The sequence below is a fragment of the Cibotium barometz genome, chromosome 15 (genome assembly GCF_041138505.1).
Source record: "Cibotium barometz isolate CiBa-2024 chromosome 15, ASM4113850v1, whole genome shotgun sequence".
NCBI classification, from domain to species: Eukaryota; Viridiplantae; Streptophyta; class Polypodiopsida; order Cyatheales; family Cibotiaceae; genus Cibotium; species Cibotium barometz.
In genome coordinates, this window is record NC_141060.1 from 46,640,342 (window position 1) to 46,645,670 (window position 5,329).

Here is a 5,329-nt window from a genome sequence, read left to right on the forward strand (position 1 = left end):
CGGCCATCTACCAAGACCTCCTGCCACCACAGAAATGCCACCCAAGCCACAGGAAAATGGGGAAAAAATACGAGTGAGGAAAAACAAGAACAACACCTACAAGGGCGGGCACACCCACAACAGAGGCTTTGGTGTCTCAGTAAAGATAGGAGATGATCCACAAAGCTGCATGGATATTGTTGACACATGAACACATGGTCCGCTTTTGCATTAAATTTGTGGGAAATTTGGAAGAACACCTTATTTATAAACCCTTAGCCTAATCTACCAAGATTAAAGTCTACATCAAAGAATCCGACACTCAAACTTGCTATAAAATATACTTGCTTAATTTCTTCAAGAAACAATTTAAATTTATACTCTCAAAGGAAGGCATCTTTTCTCCTATATCTAAGCCAAATAATTAGCCCACCTCTCTTATGCTTAATCAATCATACCTTCCACCTTGTGTGCCATGTGTTAAGGCTCTCAGAGTTTCAAGCACATGATTTACAGATCTAAGGTCAATGACCATGATTAAGGATTGAACCTTGTAAATTCCCAATCCCTCTGTGAATCCTAAGCATGATCTCATCACAGAAAGAGGATCGACCACTACACACAATATGGATAGGGCATAGGCCATGCCATCAATAGGCATCACAATCTCTTTATGAGAAGTTAAATGAACGACTGGTCACGCCACAACATACACACAAGTATCCATGGATTCATTGATCCCGTAAACTGGACTGGATGAGGATCAACATGGTTAGTGTTGCTGAAACACGTTGTGCATGTGTGTGTGGAATGGCAAATGAACGGAAATGTTTAGTGCAATGTCAAGCATGTGGGAATTGCCAGAAGAGCATGCATGTATGCCGCCTTTAATAAGGTTAAGGCTTTGTAATGATGAGTTCAACATATGAACTACTCCTAACGGAAGTGTTTTCAAAGGGATAAAGGTATTTAAACCTTTTACAAATCTAAGAATTTGTAATGATGAGTTCAACATATGAACTACTCGTAACGGAAGTGTTTTCAAAGGGATAAAGGTATTTAAACCTTTTACAAATCTAAGACTTTCACAAAAAACCTTAAAAATGCAGCAAAATCCGTGGCCCATCACTGCTCGCAGTGTTGCCATCTTTGCTGTCCATCTTCTATGCGGCGGTGATGACAGTCGTCTTCAGTGCAAGTTGGAAAGAAAGAAGCAAGCTTCATAACTGACACAGCAGGTTCTCCTGAGGGGTTACAGAATCGCACCTGTGAAGAGCAATGAAATTGCTTGGGCGGCAACCCAAAATTCTCACAGGAAGCAGCAAAACAAGGGCCTACTCTCCTAGCAGCGAGAGCAGTAGCTGAAAACGGACCTGCTCTGATATTGGAAGGCAATCTTATCGCTCACACCCCGAGATTAAGGGCTACCATACGTAAGGGTACAGCTTCTAAAGCATATGATTTACAAATCTAATTTTAATGACCATAATTAAGGATTGAACCTTACAATTTTCCAACAAAATGAACAAAAGCTTGTGCGATCTTTTGTATTCAATAAACAAAACCTTGTGCCCTACGGTACATATTAACAGCTCCCCTTCCGGCATCCAAATTTCTGTGACTTAATATCTAGTCATGAGCACCCTCTTTGTTAAAGCCACTCTTCACCTGGCCTAAGAAAAAATCTAAAACAGTTATCGATTCCTCTTTTTTTTGTGCTCACACTCTTTCACCCCTTTGTAGAGTGAGGGAGGGGGGTGGGCTAGAATCAAACCTACGTCCTGGGAGGAGAAGGGCGCCACCTTAACCACCCGGCTATTGTCTCCCCACCCCCAGTTTCCACTTCCTTGGTGTGAAGAGAAGGGTGTTTAAATGCACTGAGCATTCTTAAGTGTGGCAGCAGTATACTCAACAGCCCACATGCTGGACAGTGATAAACCTTGGTCCTTGGATAGATGATGCCCACTTTCTGCCCACCCTCTTTGCCAGACTGTGGTATGATGCTAAAAAAGACAGCAAAACAGCTGTTCACACATTTAAATGGACAAAAAAAGCTGGTAAAATTCCCACTGCAAAGTGTGACCAAAATCCTTGAAAGCCTACCTTATTATGCTCACTATCCAAGATAAGTGGCTTGTATTATCAATCAAAAAATAAGGGGTGCTTTTGATGAGACAATCTCAAGATCTATATCTCAATCAGAGGGAGCCTGCTGTGTAGCTATTAATAATGCATTCAGCATAACCTGAACTGCTGCTTCATATACCATACTACAGTAGTGCATGCCATCTGATGTGCACTCAATACCACACCCTTTACTCAACTCATAAAGATCTAGCAGTGTAAGAGGCCCTTCAGGCTGCAAGACCTTGCTGATTTTTAGTTCACTGTTATATAGTGCAGAGAGCTCATTTGTCAGCTTGTGCCTCTTTTCTTGTGTGTTCAAAATTGGGTTGACTAGCTTGGGGACATTCATCCAAAACATTTGAGGCACCCCCGGATAGCTTGCAGGCCTTGGACTGAATGTACCAGTTGGAAAAAGGTTGAAATAAGAAGATGCAGGAAAGAGGGAATACACTGCTCTCTGCAAGTGTGCTAGAGAGTGGAAGTAATCTGTCACGTTTGTCACATGAAGCATGTGCCATAGCCCATCCCCCATGATGAGTACATCCGGATAGCTGCGATTATGTCTAAGGTTAACAACCAAGCTTGTAAGGTTGCTGATGTAAGGGGCCCACACGAACTCCATTTTGATGTGATGCCTTCTGAGAAGGTAGTTGCTGTGGTGCTTGAAGAGCTCCTCACGAACAAATTCTGTTGATAGAAGCAGGTGATCAAGCAGAGAGAGCAGGAAAAGTCGTGCTTGAGAGTCCCCTGCAATCATGATCCACGATCCTTTAAGCAACTGCAGAGCATCAGTTTTGTTGACCTTCTGGAAACTACAGATTGTGGTGACATTTCTTTTCCAAGACCACAAGTGGCTAAAACTACAGGGATCTGACAGGTTTCGATTCGAAACCACCACATATTCTTCATCCTCCCTGCCAGCATTTTCGTCTTCCCATGCCATGTCATGAAGGAGAGACATACAGAGGGATTGCCCGAGACCTTTGTTGAATGTATCACGGATGCCAGATATGGACCACTGGGATTTGAATGGTAAGGACAGAGAGGATATGGATGGGAAATAAGGGGCTACATGCACCGAGACTGCCAGCATAATGAACAATGCCACACTGAAAAACAGTAATCTGTTGCGGGTGAGATGCAAACCAGCCATACCAAGAGGTAGAAACACCACTACAAATGCTGCAAGCAGCCCGACTTGAACAGCGAGCCCCATTTTTTATTTGTAGTCTGGGTGCTCTGTAATAGAACCTAACCAGGATTGTATTCTGAAATGTGATCTCACAGAAACCCTGGGCATGTGTTCTCTGATAGAAACCAGGTTTGTGTTCTGTGAAAGAAATCTTAAGTTGTAATCTCAATATTCATGTGTAGAAACCATGAACTGTTTGCTCATACAAACCCTAGCCTAGCATATGCTCTGGCACTTCTGCTTTGTAATCTGTGTGTTCTTGTATTAAAACCCTGACCTGGCATGTGTTCTCTGCAAACAAAAAGCCTTAGCCTAGTATTGTTATAGAATATTACCTTTGTGGTCTAACCCTGTTATGTGTTCTGTCAAGACCTCAACCTGGCACGTGTTCTCTTAAGACCTTAACCTGGCATATGTTCCGTGGAAGAAACCCTAGCCTGGCATGGAAAACACTAACCTGTCATGAACATTCCCTAATTTGGCACATGTTCTGTTGAAGAAACCCAAGCCTGGCATGTTTCCCATCAAAAAAACCCTAACCTGGGAGATATCACATTTCCTTTGTGTGTTCTCCACCAAGCTGTCCACATATTTTCTCTTCCTTTCAATCTCTTGGCACTGCTTGATGAAGGCTTCATGTGCTTATTTGTATGTATAGAAATCAATTCCTGAAGTTTTGATTAGCTTTTGGCCATATTCATAGAAATGGAAAGACACAAGTCTACAGAATTACCATGAAAATTCCTGTTATTCTCTGCATCTGCAGGCAAGGATCTAATGCTTCCAAGAAAAGTTCTCTGCTGATCCACATTTCAAAGGTGCCGGTAGCAGAACTGAAGGTCTCTGAGATGCATAAGAGCATGCATTTTACTGTAACGAATCGCCATATTTTCATCAAGAGAGGGGGAACATGGATCACAGAAATGCAAAAAGAAGGGGCATGGGAAATCTACCTGCGAGAAGAAGCGGATTCAGTGCGGAAAGGCGGACTTACGGTTGCCCCCGGCTGTGCTATGGTGTGAGAGAGAGGTGCCAACGAGAGAGAGTGAGAGAGAGAGAGAGGTGATCCATGCACCGTCGGAATTCAAACTTGCATTTCATTTCGCTTACGTTTAAGTTTTACGTCCATTAGTGTAATGCAAATAAGAGAGAAACAATGAATGCTTTGAGAGAGAGTCCCTTTGCTTTTTTAAATACTCTCATTCAATTCTCATATATCAATGACCCTAATAGTGTAGCACCTGAGCATATACAAGGGATGGTTTGCCAGCACGTGGAGGGGTGTAGCATCAAATCCTCGGCTCTACTGGCAACACCTCTCGTTCATGGCTAGTTTGTCAGAGCAGACTCTCCTTTGTCATTTTGGAAAGGATTCAAATGCAATGCTAGATCCGGTTAGCTTTGCAGCTCTTTGCCTAGCCATTTGTGGCAAATCCTTCCCATATTTTTCCAGAGCTTCTTCAAGATTTCTTAATTCATTTTAGCTTGTGGAATGTCCCCATAAATAATTCTTTGTGGTAAGCCTTCAAATATTTCCACTTTCTAACTCCAAGCTCCCTTATGAAGCTCAATTCCTCTTCTAGGCCCTTCTCTCATGTTCAGAAGAGGTTAGTCTCTCTCGTAAGTAAAAATCCTCTCTCTCTCTCTCTCTCTCTCTCTCTCTCTCTCTCTCTCTCTCATATGAAACACTTCAACAAGGGGGGACATGGATTAAAGTCACTAAAGACTGACTCTTCATCATTTCAATGCGTGATTATTAAGCTCTTCATATTCATATATCCTTCTCAAAGAAGACTTCAAAGACCAAGTCCCTAGGAGAACACTTCAAGGACCATGGCATTAGCTAGACCTATTGTTATGAAGAAGAATTCTTCTAAGTCTCATTCTAAAAGATATATTTGAGGAAATATTTTCACCTATTCACCTCCCTTACTTCACCTATTCACCTCCCTTATTTCACTATGAGGAAATAACATAACTAAGCACACCCTTCCTAGTTTGGTTTTTATTGTGCTGATGTTAATCAACTAC

The 5,329-nt window shown here is 42.2% G+C and overlaps 1 pseudogene across 10 annotated transcripts; it reads right to left on the bottom strand.

Moving 5' to 3' along the window:
* Positions 1-1,503: 1,503 nt before the first annotated feature.
* Positions 1,504-4,369, bottom strand: LOC147631374 (protein ALTERED XYLOGLUCAN 9 pseudogene; annotated as a pseudogene). 10 transcript variants are annotated; one of them, XR_015267577.1, is made up of 4 exons: positions 4,252-4,369; positions 4,032-4,141; positions 3,839-3,916; positions 1,504-3,735 (listed from the first exon to the last, which is right to left on the bottom strand). The product of XR_015267577.1 is annotated as a protein ALTERED XYLOGLUCAN 9 pseudogene, transcript variant X10 (transcript). The 10 variants fall into 10 exon arrangements; XR_015267576.1 differs by having other exon boundaries at positions 3,839-3,939; XR_015267575.1 differs by having other exon boundaries at positions 1,504-3,436; positions 3,634-3,735; positions 3,839-4,141.
* Positions 4,370-5,329: the final 960 nt, after the last annotated feature.